Below are 20,157 nucleotides of genomic sequence, written 5' to 3' on the forward strand. Positions count from 1 at the left end.
ACTCTTAGTAAGGAATGATGACTAATTTTTAGGCCAGCCCTAGTGGTAGTTATCATCGGTGCTTGAAATAAGAGCTAACTTGCCCCTAGGAGTCATCGTCTTAACCTATTCCGATAAAACTCCGGGGTGTAAAGACACAGAAGGTTTTGAAACTGAGTTGCCATAATTTATGTTCGTTAGGATTTGTGACTTCACCCAAAAGAATGAGGACAAGACTTAAATTTTGGTTTTTGCCTTTTTTTTTTCTTCCTTTTGTAGGATACAAATACTCATAAGAGCAAACGATTTTTGAGGGATTTTAATAGGCAAAGTGTGTTCTCACCATTGTCTGCATCTATTTTCTTTTCTATGCAATATGTATCTTTTTTGGAGATTCTTTTATATGTTGTTGGCATATGTTTACCGTCAATTTAATTTTATTGGTTTAAGTGTCTTTGGTTTATCATTAACCTAATTGTGTGATTTTATTCGTGTTTTGTGTGATTTTGAGCTTTTATCCTTAATTTTAGTTGAAATTGGTTCATACCTTTTTAGTTGTCATAATTTATATTCGTTAGAATTTGTGATATTTCACCTATTTTATTTTTGGAAAAATAAAAAAAACCACCATTATTTTGGAAAAATATTAACTGCGATAAGAGTTCTTCTTGGTTTTGGAATCCCACCGTTATTTTTGGAAAATATTACTTATATGAATTCTTCCTCATATAAATAGGGTTACGTGAAATTTGACTATTTGCCTATATTTAGGACTTTGACAGTTTTAGAGTTGTGCTTTTATGGATATCGTGGGCGTCCTTTTTTGTATAGGAGTATGTTTTTGTCAGTATTATCTTCTGTTCCAATTGAAATGTTCAGTAATTCCTATTCCATTTTTTTTTTCCATCAGCTTAATATATATGTTGAGAAAAAGTTATTAGTATGTATATTTTACTATTTTTTAAAGTTCATTCAAAGTGAAAGAAAATCAAGAGCATACCGTTGTATAAGATGAGAAAATGATCTCTCATGGCCTACTGCAATTTAAATGGGAAAAAGATATTGTATAGTAACAATTTTTTTATTTACTGTTCTTTTGTGTTACTCCATATTTTACTTATCTCATACGAAAAGTGCTACTAATACCAAAGCAGCAAGATTTTTAATGCACTATAAATTTATTTATTTTTTAAAAATATTTTTATATTAGTTTTCAAATATGTAAATTTTATTTCAAAAATCAAAAGATTCTATATTCAAATGTACAGTCAAAATTAAGAAGTTTAAATCTCAGAAAGTAAAAAGTATCACAAAAATTTTGACAGAGAGAGTAAACATTTTGAGTTGCATAATGTGTCTAAACTCACAAAAAGATTCCACATAGATATATTTTATGTTTATTCTTTTGCGTGATTTTTTTTTTAATCCAAAACAACCAGCATGAGACTGGTTGTGTTTTATTGAAGCAAAACAGTTCTATACAGAAAATCAAAGAAAGCAAAGAAAGACAAGAAAGTAATGCAACAATGGCAAAAAGTGTCTCACAAAAGACTAGAAACTCTAATCTGAAAACTTAAAACTGACAGAACTACTGCTGCTAATTCAGTCTTGGTTTGATGCCGTTTCAAATCACCTCAAAGCTCTCACTAGGTGCTTATGGAATCAATAAGCCAAACTGGAGAATCCTTCAACCTTGGACTAGGCTGTGGTTGTCAAGTTAAGTTTCAAATTCAGTTTCTATATAATGCATTACCTAACTAGGTGATTATGATCAATCAGAAACCATACCATATACTAGGCTGCTAATGAGGTTCTTCCAATAGGTTGAACTATAAGTTAATACCACACATTGGATAGAAATTCTTTAGCAACTAAGTTACAGAAATGAAGCTGGTGACAAGCAGCTTTTCAACCTGGTTTTGCTCTGTTTCCTGCATGATACTGTGTATGATCATGCATTATATCATGACTTTTTTTGTTCAGCCTGGTTCTCTTGCTTGCAAAATCTTGAAACTGAAACTTGGCATTTGCAATTTATCTGCATTTAGAATCCCTTTAGCCTTTGTTGGATGATCCTGAAAGTTTGAACTATGAACTGTACCTGCAAAATGAACAACCGGGTTAGTTAAAAAATCTCCAACTTGTTGCCTTCTCTGTACACATGGACAATCTGTATATTTCCTTTCTTCCTCCAGTCTTGGATTAAGTTCACCTCCATGCAAATTCTCCAAGGAATCTCCCACTCTTCATTCAGAACTTTAATCATTAGAAGTGAATCTGTTTCCACTATCAGAGGAAGCAAATGGTTACCAACACAATATGTAACCCCTTCTAGTATTGCGTTTGCCTCAGCAACAATGCAGGATGCTTCTGATATCATACTAGTCCCTGCATGCACTAAATTCCCTTCACTATCTCTGACACAAAATGCTGAGGAACTTTGACTTGTACTTCTCTTGTTAGCACCATCTGTGTTGCACTTAAACCAATCATCATGAGCACAACTCCATGCTATTGCTTTACTAATAATTTGTGGTTTATATAATTCTCCAAGAACTGAACCAATACAGGCCAACTATGTGGAATATTCAATCATGGGAATTTGATCCTAGCCAACTGCCATAAGTTCATATTAATCTCATAAATCACCTTATTTCTTGACATAATCTCTCCATGAACAATAGTATTCCTTATTTTCCATAATTTCCACATGATAATGGCAGGAGTAGCCTGATAGATTGGTTTCAACTTAGTACCACATTTTGCTGTCCACCATTTAGAAATTGCTTGATTTATCTACATAAAAAGACCCTGTACAGCTGCTGCTGATAAGAATACTTGTCACACATCTGATGCAAACTCACCTGTTAGAAATAGATGAGTCATGGTCTCCTGTTGAGGTTATACCTATTCTAGCCAATACATCATCAACTGGGAGTTTCTGATGCCATACTCTTCATAAGAAAAAAGCAATCTTACATGGTAGCCCCTTAATCCACATCAGCTTGCAAAACCAGCTTTGTTGTTTCTTCTATCTAACCAAATCCCAAGCACTGCTCACTGTGAACTTTCCTGTACTTGTTAATACCCACCAAGCCTTGTCACTTGACATCCCCCTTTCTTTGATAACCAACTCAGTTATGATATGTTCAATAATTTCTGCAGGAACTATGGCTTGAAGCAGATCAAAGTTCCAAGTTCCATCTATCATAAGTTCTTCCACATCTTCAATGTCTTCATTGACATGAAATCCAGCAGGAACAACCTTGACCAAGGGCCCTAAGATAGTCCAGTTATCAAACCAGAAGCTGGATGATCTATTCCTTGGTTCCCACCAAATAGCATGCTTAATATCATCTCTGTCTTCTAACATTTTTTCCACAACTGTGAACCCCCTTTCTAATTTACCAAAGTAGGAATTTGTTTCTTACAATATTTGTTCCACATGAATGTGGACCAAGGAGTGCAACTTGTCCTGAACCTCCACCATAGTTTGGGAAAAGCTTTTGATACATCAAATAAAGATTTGAATCCCATACCACCTTCTTGTCTTGGATAACACATATATAACCATGAGGACCAATGTCTATTTCTTCTTTCTTCATTGTTACTCCAATAGAATCTGGCAAATATTCTATGCAGCTCTTGAATTGTGTACTTTGTGGGAACCATTGTTGATAACAAGCACATAGGCATGCTTTGAAGTACACTATTTATGAGCACAACTTTTCCTCCAAAAGAGATCAACTTACCTTTCCAATTCTACAGTTTTTCTTTCACCTTTTTGATCAATTCATTGTAGTATGCTTTCTTGTTTCTGGTGTGAAAAATAGGACAACCTAAATACTTGAATGGGAATTCACCTCTTGTAAAACTAGTGTTTCTGTTACTTCTTGAACTAAACTGATTGCACTGGTTTTATACATGTAAAAACAGCTCTTATCTTCTATTCATCATTTGACCTGACACTTTCTTATAATTCAGCAGAACTTCCATAATTAGTTCCAAGGAATACCTGTCTGCTGATGCAAAGATTATGGTGTCATCGGCATATGCCAGATGGTTAAGATCTACACTCCATTTAGGCATGCCAAAACTTCTATACATTGGATCATCAAACAAACCATTCAAGGCCCTTGAAAGGACTTCTACTGACAATATAAATAGTGATGGAGATAAAGGGTCTCCTTGTTTGACCCCTCTAGTAGAGTGAAAGAATCCATGAGGCTAACCATTAATCATCACTGAATACTAATTCTTTGCTATGAGTCTCCAAATCATGTCCACAAATACTTCTGAGAAACCCATCCTCTTAAGAACTCTGATAAAAAACAACCAAGACACCCTATCATAAGTCTTTACCATTGTTATATCCCGCATTTTTGTACATTCGGATAATTTAAGATAATTGCGGGAAGTTAAGAGCAAGGCTATAATTTTGATCTTGTTTGGTGCATAAGTTGTTCATAAAATTTTTGATGTGGAATATTGAGGAAGGCTAAGGGCAAATTTGGAAATTTGGAAATAGTTTTCATGAATTACAAAAATTGGTCATGAAATAAAATGGGCTTGGAAAAAACAAAAAACAAAAAAAAAGGAGGCCCAAGTGTGGCCAGCCATCTTGGATGGGCCAAGGCCCACTTGGGGACTTAATACTAGTAATAAAAAGGGGACCAATCCATCATTTTAACATCTTCAACCCAAAGAACAATCAAGAAACTTGGAAGAGAAAAAGAAGACCACTCCATTCGGCTAAGCATGGCCAAAATTGACCCCTTGAAATCTTGATCAAAAAATTATGTTATTCTAGCAAACCAACCAATTGGAAGGTCCTCTTTAACGTGGGATAATTGTTGGAGCAAGAAAACCATCTATTCTTGCAAGGAGCAATCCTAGCCAAGTGAGAAGTTGAAGGAAAAGGTAAGGTTTAATCTTCTTTTGATATGTTATAGATGGTTATGCATGTTGTAATATGTAGAAATGAATTAAATTCATGAAACTTTGTGTGTTGAGGTTGAGCCGTGTGGGTGGGGTGTGTGTGGCCGTGTGTGTTGTGTAGGAATAAGGGACCAATTTTACTTAGCATTTTGGTTGTTGTTGTAATGAAATCTATGATAAAAATAAAAGTTTGATGATTCTAGTTGAAGTTGTAAATATTGGAAAGTTGTTTGAAAGCTAATGTGATGTTAAAAACCATTTCTTGTATATATGGAAAAATGATGTTGTTAGTGTGTGAATTGTTGGTGTAGTTCATGAATTTGGAAGGAAGAAATGTGTTGTTATTGTTCTTGTTGAATTTGGAAGGTTTCGGATGGAATGGCATATTGGTTGGATTATTGTAACTATTGTGCGGATTATTTGAAGGGTTCTTGAATATTGTTTGCATGGCTTCGAATTAGTACTTGAATGTGTGAGCAAATATGAATTGAATATAAGTGAAACGCTGTTGAGGTTGTAGAAAGAAGTTGCTAATGTTAGTATGCGTTTTGAATTGATTGTGGATATTGTTAGAATAATTGTTGGTATTGTTGCTGATATTTTGGCCGAGTTAAATTCTCGGATTTGTTGTTGTAATTTTGGCCGAGTTGAATTCTCGGGATTGTTGTATTTACAGGGGAAGTGCTACCGAAATTTCTGTAAATAAAGTGTTGGATTAGAATTGAACTCTTAAGTGTTATGGCTAATGTTTGGTATGTATGAATATTGTTGTAGATCTTGCGAGGCTAGAGGCTTAAGTTCGGATTAGCGTAGAAAGCGGGCAATGTATGTAAGGCTTACCTTTTTTTCTTTTGGCATGATCTTTATGAAACGAGCAAATGACGTATATGTATGATTCTAAAGAAATTCCTGCTCTTAGAGCCACTAGGATGGCTAACGTTCTTGATTTCCATAAGCTACCTCATATGATTTTGATGCGTATATATGATGACCGAATATCTAGTTGATATGTTTCCGAATGGTATTCGAAAGATAATCGATATGACTAAAGTCTTGATTTTTCAAATGCTAACACGTTCGACTATTCCATTGAGTCTTTGATATATTTTGATATGTACATATGATTCCAAAAGTTATATTTGATTTGATCTATACGATATCCGAAAAATACTTGATATGATTATTGCTTCGATTTTCCAAAAATGGCTTCTGAAATGCTCGTAGAAGGTTCTGTACTTCAAGCGTCCATAACTTTCTCATACTAAGTCGGATTGACCCGAAACTTGTTTCTGAGCCTTCAGGGGTCGGTGAGTATACTTGTCCATTGAGTCTTAGAATTGATTTATATACATATGGTTCTCACTACTCCGCTCGTGCGTGCTACTATTATATCATCCACCGAGCCTCGGGCCGGTTATATCATTGTGTGCACTATGTTATACTCGCCACTAACATGTTATGTTATATATGGATCGGAGCCGACGCCTCGGCAACATGATATGTTCTGTTTTCTGTATATATATGAGCAAGATATGTTCTTCAAAGGAAGTATTATTATGGATATGTATATGTTATATGTATGGATCGGGCTGCACGTTCCGCAACAGTATAATATATGTATGGATCGGGCTGCACGTTCCGCAGCAGTATAATATATTTATGGATCGGGTTGCACGTTCCGCAGCAGTATAATATATTTATGGATCGGGTCGTACGTTCCTCGGCACTAATATGTTATATATATATGGATCGGGCCGTACGTTCCTCGGCACTAATATGTTATATATATATGGATCGGGCCGTACGTTCCTCGGCACTAATATGTTATATATGGATCGGGTCGTACGTTCCTCGACACTATCGCATTACATATGGATCGGTTATATGTATATGTATATGGTGGCATATGATGTCGGTACGTATGATCTGTATTTGGAAAGTAAGTGTTTTGGTACTTTGGACGTTTTACTCATTTTCGGTACTTTTCTGACATATGACATCGGTAAGCATGATTTACGTTCGGAAAATAAACACGGTATTCTGACTAATGTACTTACTTTCTGTACCGTTGTTCCGGTTATGTTTCTGTTTTCCGTATTCCATGCCTTACATACTCAGTACATATTCCGTACTGACCCCTTTTCTTCGGGGGCTGCGTTTCATGCCCGCAGGTACAGACGCGCACGTGAGTGGTCCGCCAGCTTAGGCCATCCATTCTGCTGTGTTGAAGTGCTCCCTCGTTCCGGAGCCCACACTTTTGGTACAGATCTTTTTGTTGTACATATTTATGTATATATGACTCTTTTAGGGGTACGGCGGGGCCCTGTCCCATCATATGGTTCTGTTATGTTTGTTAGAGGCCTATAGACATATATGTGGGTCATGGGTCATTGTTGTTCGGTCATGTTTGTGTGAAATGCGTCCTAAGAAGTCCCAGTTGCTATGATAGCCTTAACGGCTTGTGCGTATGTATATGTATGTATATGTTTTTGGGCGATATGTCTTTCGACAGCCTTGGTGACTTCTGTATGATATGTATGTTACAGGTGACCGCTTAAGACGACATGTGTTCTCAGTATCTGTATAAATTAAAATATGTTGGTTATGGATAAGTTACGGATATGTTGATTTGGTAAGTAGGTGTGTACGGGTGTCCAGCTCGGGCACTAGTCATGGCCCACGGGGTTGGATCGTGACAGCCATGTCCAGCTTGATGATTACATTTGCTGATTTTCCTCTATTCCTTATATCTATAACAATCTCTTGAGTTAGAAGCACATTTTCAACAATACTTCTTCCCTTCACAAAACTAAATTTATTTGGAGAGACAAGCCTTGGCAGAATACTCTCCAATCTCCCATGCACAACTCTTGAAATAACTTTATTAATGAAGTTACTCAAGCTGATTAGCCTCATGTCAGTATAAGTTTGAACTTTTTTCTTCTTTGGTAACAACACCAAATTTGTGTGACTAATTGAATTTGGAATAGTATGGCCCTCATAAAAAGCTTTAACCACATTGAACACATTTGGACCTACAATATGCCAACAAAACTGGAAAAAAAAATGCACCTGATAAGCCATCTGGACCACATGCACTATCCCCATTCAAAGAAAAAACTGCTTGTTTAACTTCATCAAGACTAGGAATAGGAGCTAAAATCTCATTGTCTTCCCCTGACACCATAGAAGGAATATGGTTATGCAAATAAAATTTGTAGCATCTTGGTCATGAGAAAACTGTTTTTTGAAAAAATGTTCAGCCTCAATTGCCATCTGATTAGCATCCTCCAACCAATCTCATTTGAATTATGAATTCTTTTTCACCTGCAATCTTTTCCTTCTGCCATTTACTAGATTGTGAAAGAATCTAGTGTTTCTATATCCTTCAGTAAACTGTAACATTAGCCTTCTGCCTCCAGAACTACTCCTCAAAGTGCAAGTATTTCTTGAGTTCAGCCAGGGCTTGTTGAAGCACCATTCTATTCAAAGGTGAAGGATCATCTTCAGATAAATCTTCTTGATCCTTACAATTTCTTCTCTAATAATCAGCTACTTGAAAATGTCTCCATAAGCTTCTTTACTCCATGCTGACAGAATCCCTTTTATGTGCTTCAATTTCTGTTTAAACAACATAAAATGATTTTCTTTCAAGTTACTTGACCAATTGTCTCTGGATATATTCAAGAAATCTTGATGTTCAGTCCAAAACTTCTGAAATCTAAATGGCCTGATAAATTCTTGGCTTTGTTCTCCCAGAGATATGAGTAAAGGAGCATGATCTGAGCATGTTCTTGAGAGATGTTCCACTTCTACATGTGCAAACCATTACTGGGACTGTTGATTAATGAAAATTCTATCCAATCTCTCAAATATGCAGTATGAATCTCCTCTACCATTCCACCAAGTAAAATGACTTCCATTGAAACTAGTTTCCGTCAATTCACAAGAATTTACACAGAATGCAAAATCTTCATAATCTTGAGGCTGGATGGGAATTCCTCCAATCTTCTCTTCTTTATGCAGCACTACATTGAAATCTCCTCCAACTAACCATGGAAGATTAATTGAATAAGCCACTTGATAAATGTCATCCCACAGATGCAGTCTCTCAACTTCATTACATTTAGCATATACTAATGTAATAACCATAGACTTATTATGATCAAGCAACACCAGTTTTAAAGAAATTTGCTGAGCTGCATCTGAAGTAACATCCACATTATCCTCAATAAAGTACCAAATTTTGCCATTGTTGTTTGATCCAGCTAGATTCATGCCCAGTTTCCTCTTGTATTTATCAATATTTATCAATATCTGCATTAGATGCTTCAACAAGATCCTGACATATACATTATCAAGTACCACATCTGATTGATTGTCACGACCCATTTTACTAGGTCGTGCGAGCACCTATCATTTCCACCGCGATAGGAGAACCCTTATCCTAACATAACCAATTTAAGTAAAGGCAGAAGAAATAAATATAGAATAAGTCTCAAATAATATATATAAGATAAAGTGCGGAAATACTAAATACAACCCCATAAATCTGGTCTAGTCATACAAGAGCACTAACTAAATGCTACAAGTCTGAGAGATGATAAAGTCTCATAATACAATTGTCTCAAAATAAGAATAAGACAAGTAAGTAAAGGTAAGAACATCCGGCCAGCGGCCGTCATCGTGCTCACCCTGGAATGACTCTACAACAGCTTCGCCAATCAGTCACGAAGGAAAAGAGTGTAACCTGTCTAATACTCTGCATCCATAAAAGAATACAGCAAGCGTAGGTCAGTACAAAACAACAGTACTGGTAGGTATCATAGGTTGACTAAGACTAGTTGACATATATAAAGACAATAAGGTAAGAGAAAACAAGCAAACCATAGAGTACAAGTCATGCTCACAAGTAATCGACTCACAAAATCAATGCCTCAATGTAACATCTAGCCCCAAGTGAAACAGATATCCAAGTATACCGAAAACCAAGTCTTATCAGGTCAAATCAGCACGTAGCCCATATCAATACAGTCCAAGAATATGACCGACACAGTATCCAAATCACAAGCAACCACCAAGGATAATCAAACAATGCAATATGAGATATGAATGCAATGCATGTACTTTTGTACTCCGAAAGCGGAATACCTCCACGCATCGGCAGCACAACCCGTGGGGGACCCGCGAAGTCTAAGAACCGTCACTCCGTACACAGCTCAGAGGACTTAATTATCAGTCAGTATCACAATATCGATGTTCCAAATCAGCCCCTCCGCACACAGCTCAGAGGTGTCTTACCATGTTCCATAATCAGCCCCTCCGCACACAGCTCAGAGGTGACTTATCATGTTCCATAACCATCAACGTTCCTTCTCGTTTCCATCAATAGTGTCAATCACACAGCATAATAAGATGATATGAAATGAATATGGAACTATACAAGTACAACAATGAATAATATCAAGTTCAAGTTATGCCACACACAGCGCACTAATATCATTAACAAGTGATCCACACAGCAATACCAATATCAATATCTCAGCTTGGCGACGAGCTAACAAGTAAATCACACAACAAGTAAATCAACACAACGGGTGTCATGCCCCACAATCAATCAAGAGTTGGTCCATACAGTAATGGTAACGAATCTCCAATTTTCATAACAAAAAGAGCCAACTATCCCAAATTAGCTATACTAATAACGAGGCGTACACTAAGTACCAGAATCAATATCAATTAATTTCATCCTTCCAATTAACTCCCAATTCACATACAATCCACTAATTTATACACAACGCACCAAACAAGATCATATGGAGTCTACAGGCCACAAGCCCGATCAACAAGTCACAAGCAATACCAAACCCTAAGGCAACATCCAACCCAACTTCATACCCGAAGGTTTGCATGGAATCTCCGACAATATCATCTAAATATACGCTTCGCTAGTAAAAGTCTCACCAAAAGGGTAAACCGTAACCTACCTGGAAGGCCGAACATTAATATCACAAACAATCACACCTTAAAAGTCTACCATATTCGAATGCGGAATTAGAAACAAGAAGAAGGCATTTAATAAATTTAACTCTTAATAAATCCCCAAATTCCAACCCATAAACTAGGGTTCATAAACTAATAAAGTAAAAATAATGATCTAAGGCTCTCACCATGGAATTAGTGTTCTAGATGTTCAATTCCCATCAATAATAATCAACTAATTTAGCTAACAATTACTCCAAATTCGGATTATATAGAAAACCCCCAAATTTGGGTATAAACCCTAGCCTTTAATTCATAAATGAAGCCTTAGAAATGGAAGATTCAAGTTACTATAGTCATTACCCGTCAATTCCATGCTAACCCATTCTAGATTCATTAACAAAATAAGGTTTTATACTCACAAGTTCATTAGAGGAAGATAACCCAAAATCCACTTAGCTCTCATAACTTTAGGAAGATTCTAGCATGGATTAATGATAACTAGGTGAGACAATGAATCAAGATTAGGAAGAGATGATAGATGAGTTTACCTCTAAAAGTTTTCCCTAAGAAACCTCTAGAAAAGTTCCCAAGATGAACCACTTTCGGAATAATAAATGAATGAAAGAACTTGAGGTTTTATATCATTAAATACCCCAGTCATTGCTCGTTCACCGCTTCTGCAGTCACTCAGACCGCTTAACTTTCCAACCCAAGTCTCAAAATGCACCCAAGTGCCTCGGGAATCAAGCCAACCAAGCACACAAGTTTTAAATGACCATTCGGACCTCTCGGAATTGACGAATCTCAGATCAAGGTCCGTTTACCCAAAAGTCAACTTTGGGTCAAATCTTTTTTGCTTTTAAGCCAAATCTTATCAAAACTCACTCAATTCGAGTCTAGTGACCTCAGGGAGGGCGCCAACAGTCCCCGTTGGTCAAATATGAGATAACAGAGCTCGGGAAAAGGTCAAAAAGGGTCGAAAATGCAATAACGACCAAGTGGATCGTTACATTGATGCACTTCTTCCTCAATAACATGATCTTTTAACTGCTTCTTCAAATCCTTGTCAATTTGAATTTCACCTTCTTCTAATATTTCATGTAACTCTTCTTCAAATTTGTCTCCCCATTTGGAAAAATGAGACAAATTTTGATGCTTGAGCTTCTCATCAGAAATATTATCATCCACAATTACATAGTTATCTTCTTTATTCAATGCTTGTAACCTCTCTACTGTGTCAACAATATCTTTTTCATCACTGTTTATACCAGCATGCTCCTCCACTTCTTCAAATGTAATCTGAGCTTTGCCTTGTTCCTGAACAATATCAACCTTGTCATGTACTGCACTCTTTGATTTGTCTTGATCCTGAACCACCTTAACTATGTCATTCTTAGCAACCTTTGAACTGTCTTGATCTTTGCTACTTCCAACTGGATTCTACACTGCATGACAACTTTGTACAACTTCCACTTCCTTCTCTACTGATTGTATTTCATCTTTATTGATCAAGGCCTCAAACCTTTTTTATGTAGCAGCTTCTGCCCGTGCTTCATTAACATTAACAGGCTTTCCATTCTTGAAATTTTTAGGATTCTTCTCCATTATAAAAGCTCTATCATCTTTGGCAGGATTAAATTTGACAGCGTGTCCAAATACTTTACCTGCTGGAATAAATCTAGGAGTCTTCACTTTGTTCCAATCATTACTTTTATTCTTCAATTTTGAATCAACCTACCTTCTCTTTCCCTTCTCTTTTGTCTGATTCTTTGTCATCTCTTTTAACGCCAATATCTTCAGTTTTCCTTCTCAATTCTGGATGGAGAATTCTACAACCCTCTTCATCATGACCTTGCAATTACACTTCTTACAATACTTTGGAAGAACATCATATTGAATATTCACACCAACAATTCTTACTTCACTAGTCTTTTCATCAACAATTTCCATCCTTACAGAATTTGGAAGATCTGCTACAAGATCAACTAAAACCTTAACCTTAGCACAACTAGGTCTAGTTTTGTTAATCGTAGCCAAATCTAATTGCAAAGGCTTACCAACAGCCGAAGCCAATGAAAACAAGGACTCCTTGACAAAGAAAGTTGGTAATAAGTGAGGAAAGGAAATCGATGCCATAGCCATTGTTGTCTCTTCATCAATTCTGAATTTTGGATCATAAATCAAAGGCCTCATAGGATAATAATAACCATATTTTGAATTTATATAATGAACACCCTTCGATGTCATTGTAATGAAGTCTTCCAGCAATTCAAATCTCATAAGAATATGTCTATGTCAGAATATCTATTCTACAATCTCCCTTGATCCCACATTGCTTAGGAATTATCACACGAAGTTCTTCCAACTTAGGCCAACCATGAGAGAATTTTCCATCCACGGGATAGTTGAGTTCTTCAATCGAATTCATACGTGAAACTTCTGCTTCCGTCCATCTGACCATTGCCTTTCCATTTATCATCTCCACAGGTTTGATGGGAATAGGTTCAATATCAATTTTGGTCGTATACAAGTCATCATTTATCGATTTAGGGTTCACAAGAGCAGCATACGTAACTAGGGTTTTTGCTTCATACACCTTTGGATTTATGATGGTATTTGAGTTTGATGATGGAAGTAAAGGAGGAAAGTTGGAAGATGAAGCTATGTCCTGGCCAGCCACCGTCGATAGCTGGTCGCCGACCGCCTCCATAGATTAGGGTTTACTCACTTTTTAGGGTTTTGCATGGAGAGAGAAGAGAGTTTTTTTTTTTGGAGTTTTAGAAGGGAATCTATGGTGGTCTTAATAGGTTATTTGGGGAAGATGGGTTCATGAACCCTGTGATTTTTGTTTTTGAAAGTTAAACTCATGAGAAAATCTCATGCATGCTATTTACACTTTTTTTGTTTATTCTTTTGTTTGATTTTTACCATTCTGAAAAATTCAACTTTGATTGTCTGATTTATATAGTCTCCTTGTAGGCGCATTGCAGATATATCCAGAATCAATTATTGTAAATCTTTTATCAAAATATTAAAAACAATTTAAATATTTGGTTGATATCTATATATTTAGCATAATTGTTTTAGTTACAAAAAGCCTCACTTGTGAGAATACACTTAGGTACGTTGTTGTTGTTACAAAAATAAGTTAAAGTATACATTAAATACATTGGTTATTTAAAGTAATTAGAACATGCGAATTTTGATGGTTTCGGAATATTTGAAATGGAGTGACTGGATATCATCCGAAACATAAAGATGAATAATTAGATTAAGTTAGATAAAGTACACAAACGGTATTTAATTGTATCTCATCAATTCTTGATAGTTCATTTCTATTTAGTCAAATCGATATTATTTATACTAACATGAATATTCTATACACTTTTTATTGATAGACGCAAAATTCACGCTCAAAACGCGTACAGTGAACTAGTTATTATAAATACTAAAGTGCTAATGAGTAGCATAAACGACTTCTGTCATATTTCAGCATGTATCTCACCAGAAGGCCAATTACCATCACCCTTTTTCTTTTCCCCTCTCTTTTTGGGAATACCAATGCGATAAGATATTTACCTTCTACTGCAGGGTAACATCTTTCGTAGAACATATAGCTTGTGGTGTTGAAGATTTAGAGTTTGTTTGGATGGGTTTAAAAAAAGTAGCTTATAAGCTGAAAACAGCTTATAAGCTGCTTTAGATAAGTTAAGTCAAACGGACTCAATTATTTTTTTGAGTTTATTTTAAGTATAAAATGACTTTAAGTTGGTTAATCAAACACTTAAAAAAATTGAAAACAGTTTTCAGCAACTTATAAGTCAATCCAAACAGACTCTTAATGAGGGCACTTATCCTTTTCCTATTTATTAAAGCAGAGAAGTACTTAACAATTTATTATTCTTCAGTGTCCTTTTATATTTCGATTTAATATTAGCACATCTACAAATAAATTTAAATTCTATACATGTACTGACGGCTGAGAAAATATTAACACAACTCAAGTCACTCGTGATATACATTAATCTGGAATTTGATAAAAATTGTACTAACTTAATATCATAGGTTAAATTAGACCGATGATGGAAAAAGCATGTATATATTGCATAACTTAAATTCCTTAAAATATATTGAAAAGAAGATCAAACAAAGGAAATAAAAAAGGATAATCTAGCAATCCGTTAGGCCTAGGGCATAATGCTTCATGGTTGTTTCTAAAACTTTGGCTAACTATAAATTCTTATTTCTCATGCGTTTAGGTTAAAGTTGAAATCCGAAAGAATAGATGATCATAAGCACATGCATCGTGCCTATTATAATTGAATGTCTGCAAACTCCTATTTTTTGACATTGAGACAAAACATGTGTTAATATTATCGGTACCTTTTAGTCCATTCCTAAGCCAGAATAGTGTTGCTCCCAAACACACACACAAGTATACGTGGTCGTACAAGTAATATAGACTGTTAAGTCCAGATATCGATCCCACAGAGACTTAGATTCTACTATTACGCTAATTCAAATTCGAATGAAACTATTCAAGAAAGTGAAAATCAAGATTGGTTGTTGTGCTAAACTAAAACTGAAAAGTAAACAATTTGTGATTGGTGTTTTTATGACTGAGACTATGTTGACAAAGATTGTAAGAATTATCAGATGAGAGAAAGATCTAGGGTTATGACTTTCGACAATCCAGTTGATCTTCAGACAATTCCACCTATTTTATTTCCTGGGTTACTAGTTAACGGGTTAATTATGCTTTATGATATTCTCTCGAACTACTCACAAGCTTGTAGATGTTACCATAACACCTATATCTCTATGGTCATCAGAGGGAACAAGAACACGTTTATTTCTCCGTTTTCAACTAAGTAGGGCTAAAGGGTATATCTCTATCCTCATTAGCGAAACGATTAAATCGAACAAACTCTATTTATTCTTATTACGTACGTGAATTCCCTTTCTCAAGTTCAATTCACGCACCACAAATAGTGTCTAACTATTGGCCAGATAATCAAACAATTAAAACCAAGAATAAATAAGCAACCCACAATATGGAAAATCAATAGATAATAATCGTCATCAAATCAACTTTCAAGTCTTTCGCCACAACCCTAGAACTAGGAGATTTAGCTACTCATGATTCGATCATAGACAACAGAAGCCATGAATAAACTAGGGTTGAAAAAGATGAAAAATAAAATAACCTAGAGAGAGAAAAAGGAGAACGGTGGCTTACAAATCCTTGAATAATCCCAGAATACCGTTCTCAGCTATCAAAGCGTCTATATATAAGCTACGGTTAAAATAACAAATGAGGAATCCAAATCCTATCCTAATCGGGAAAACATCCGCAGAGTCCCGCTTTCCTTCCGCATCGCGGAAGGATCGCGCAATGATCTGCAGCTTCTCGCCTTCTTCACGCGATGCGGGTCGATCGCGCACCCTGATGACTGAGTTTAGTTGTTCCGCTTTCTTCACGCGATGCGGGTCGATGGCCTGAATTTCTGGAGCTTCTCGCGATCCTTCCGCGATGCGGAAGGAAAGCGAGGATCTGCAGTTGATTAACTCTCCTTTTCAGTTCGTCGTTTTCGTTCGTCGACTCTTCACCTCAGCCAATCGACATATGCTACGAATTCCAATCACTTCAAGCACATTTCCCATCATTTGTCGTCATCGTACCTATACACATAAAATATAACGACATAAGTTCAAATACGACAGTTACGTCATGAATTACGCGATAAAAGTAATAAGAAGAAATTGTAATACGACACAAAACATGATATTTGTGCCAAATATCAAATAACTATGCACTTTATGATCTAGATTATAGATGAAAATACACCTATACCCCTCCCTGTTTATGCAATGGTTGTAATTACAGATTTTGTGACAATTAGTAGAAAAAATGTCTTGTTGTATTTTATTGCTTTACGTTTTCTCCTCCTTTCACTTGTTTTCTATTTGGGTTTTCGTTTAACAGATAATCTTAGGCATCAGTCGGAGAAGTCGACACATAAAATTGATTATTCCTTTTGTTAAAAAAAAAAAAATCCTTCCCTCACATACGAATCGAGGAAGGAAAATCAGAAAGGAGAGTAGTTAAAATCGAACCTAGATTTATTTATGAAAATATTTTACCCATACAACTAAGTTATAAGCTTTGAAATCAATAAAATTGATTCTAATTCTACCTCTAATTGTATAAACAAATGCAGGGTTTGAAGCTCCAAGCTTGCTTGGGAGCAAAAATTGAAGCCAATAATAATGAAACGAATCCAAAAAGATATTCCTTGTGTTGACATTAAGCCCGACCAAAGTAACCAAAAGCCTCCATGCATGGCATGATAAAGCTTAATTTAGGGTCATAGTGTTTATATTGTTAGTTTTGCTAAAGAGGGACCAAAACTGAAAAACTGGACAGTAACCACCACTTTTTGTGGAAATCTTTTAAAAATAATTTTTCTTTTTTGAAAAAAATCGTAATTAGCATAAAAAAGAATGGCGCAATTGGCGGTGCTTGGCCTTGGATGGGCGCTAAGATATCGGCGCCAAATTTACTTAAATGATGAGTGGGGTTAGATAATATAAGAATATTTGTAAAATATATATTGTGAATTACTCTACTTTCTAGGAGAGGGTTACTATTGCTTTTCTTTTGTTTGCTTCTTCTTGGGATCTTCTTTATTCCTTTTTCTATAGTTTTATTTCCTTTTTGCCCATGCTTTTGGACCAAGCCATTGATTCTTCCATATTTCGTATCTTTCAATGCCCGAGGAGTTTTGACCATTTTGTTCAAACTTTTCTTCTCACTTTTGAAAAATGGCTATTGGATTCTTATTAATCTCGTTCAAAGAATGAGCTTCCATTTATCCCTTTTTAGTGAAACAACAAGAAATGCAACTTCTTTTTTGGTTTAAACAAGAAATACAATTATGTCTGTTGTTTGCGTCACTGAACAATTAATCTTAAGATTGAAGTAATAATATATGCTCCTTTCGTTTCCATTTATGTGATGACTTTTTATTAGAAATATAATCTAATAACTAAAGAATTTTGAAACTTGTGATCTAATATTTTAAAATATATATTGTGTGGAGATAAATCAGTTTCTTAATGTAAAATAAGAAGTTTAAAATTAAATTATATCTAAATATGAAAAATATGTCATACAAATTGGATTTAAAATTAAAAAAAGGGGCAAATACATAGACACACACAGAATCACTCAAACTTAGAAAAAATACATCTAATAGAAAAAGCCAAAGAAAATTGTCCTCTGCACCCCTCTCCCAATTCTTCTTCTTCATCATCATCCATAAAATTCCACTAATAAATCCTACAACTCTCATTATTTGTTCAGTTTTTTCTTCCATGTTTATAGAACAATAATTAGTTTTATTCAATTGAACTATAATGAGTTTCATGATAGGATAGGTAATTTTCAATTGTTAAATAGGAATTCAATTTCTTTTTTTGGTGATTCAGTGATGGAGATTCTGGATAGTATTAGAATTATGGATTATTAAATGATGTATTTGGTGTTGTTCTTATTGGGTTGGTGGTGTAAGGATGGTGATAAGGTTGTGATGGTGGCGGAAGGGCTGTGGCAGTTAGGGCTTGATTGGTGATGAAAAAAGTGGGGTCCATAAGAGCCTTCACTCGCCCAAAGTGGTGCGAAAATCAAACATTTTGCCATGTGTGTCTACAAGACACACCTATATCAATTTGAAGTGTCTACGTAATTATTAGGTTAGTTTAAATGTCACATTAATAGTTGGAGCCAAGTTTAAGTATATGCTTATGTATTTTGCAAAAAGAAAAAAGGATGGCCATGCTTGCGAAACTGAGTCAAGAATGCGTGAAGACTCAACCCGTGCTTTCGTTATAATTATGTTCTTACCATTTGTTTTGGGGGGGGTGGGGTGGGGGGACTATAAAGAATTTGATAAAAATTAAGATGTCGTACCGTTAAAGTTTAAGTCTCGTGTTAGAGCCCGTTTGGATTGGCTTATAAGTTGGCTTATAAGCTGTTTTCAGCTTTTTTGAGTGTTTGATTGGCAAGCTTAAAGTCATTTTATGCTTAAAATAAGCTCAAAAAAATTGGACCCATTTGACTTAGTTTATCTAAAGCAGCTTATAAACTGAAAACAGCTTATAAGCCAAAAAAAATAAGTTGGACTACCCCAACTTATTTTTTTCAGCTTATAAGTTGCAAACAGCTTTAAGCTGTAAGCCAATCCAAACGGGCTCTTAGTATGAGAGTTTAGATCTGAATTTTCTCATAGTGGATTTGTAGTAATAGTGGTGTGATTATGGGACAAGATTAGTACTCATGTAAATATATTTTATGTGATACTAATACATAAATATAGTTGAATCATTTTCTGCGTCATCCTTACACATCGAATAACTGCGGTAAATATCACCAACCTTGGAATATCAAAAGAACCTGCAAACATGCCCTTTACTGAAGGATTACAACCGCCTATTCTCATAAGATTTACTCGCCATGGGTCACTTCCCCCACTCGGCCTAAACCCAACAATCACTTCTTTAAAGAACCCCCGAACCACCTGTGCTTATTCCACCACAATGCCATCCTGTCGACACCCAACTTAGCCTTTTATAATCTCATGCAATATTAGACTTAGCACACCCCGTGACATCTTTTGGATGAACGTTTTACCATTGTGATTGTCGTGTCACCAAACTTGAACTACTCAAATTCTCTTCAATACACCTCCATTTCATAGGATAGGAAGAAAACTCTTAATACCAACCCCGCCTCAACATGGTCATTATCCTCTCATATGATCAATTGTTCATCCCAAGCTTACACTTGTCTTCAAGATATCAACATATGTACCCTTCCATTACCGAATCATTGATGTGTCATTGATACACCTATGTCATAGGACTGTAGTAATAAATCCATACGACGTTGAAGCATTTCTACTCCAATTACACCTCGAGTAAATCATCCTTGCTATGTCGAACCTCCTTGGGTGTAGTCTTCAAAGTCACAATGCTGATTACCTAGCTATTTCACTAACTGTACTAATTCAAATCGTCAACTCTCTTCCTATCACCTGCTATGCCTTAATGTACTTCCTCATCTTCCAAGCAAATAGCAGCCGATGGCATGGATACCATGTCATCTTTCGCACCATCACTCCAATTTCTATGGGATATCATCGAACTAAAGAGTCTGAATCACAACCCCACTTAATTGAGTCTTCAAGTCATAGC

The sequence above is a fragment of the Lycium barbarum genome, chromosome 8, assembly GCF_019175385.1.
Source record: "Lycium barbarum isolate Lr01 chromosome 8, ASM1917538v2, whole genome shotgun sequence".
NCBI lineage: Eukaryota > Viridiplantae > Streptophyta > Magnoliopsida > Solanales > Solanaceae > Lycium > Lycium barbarum.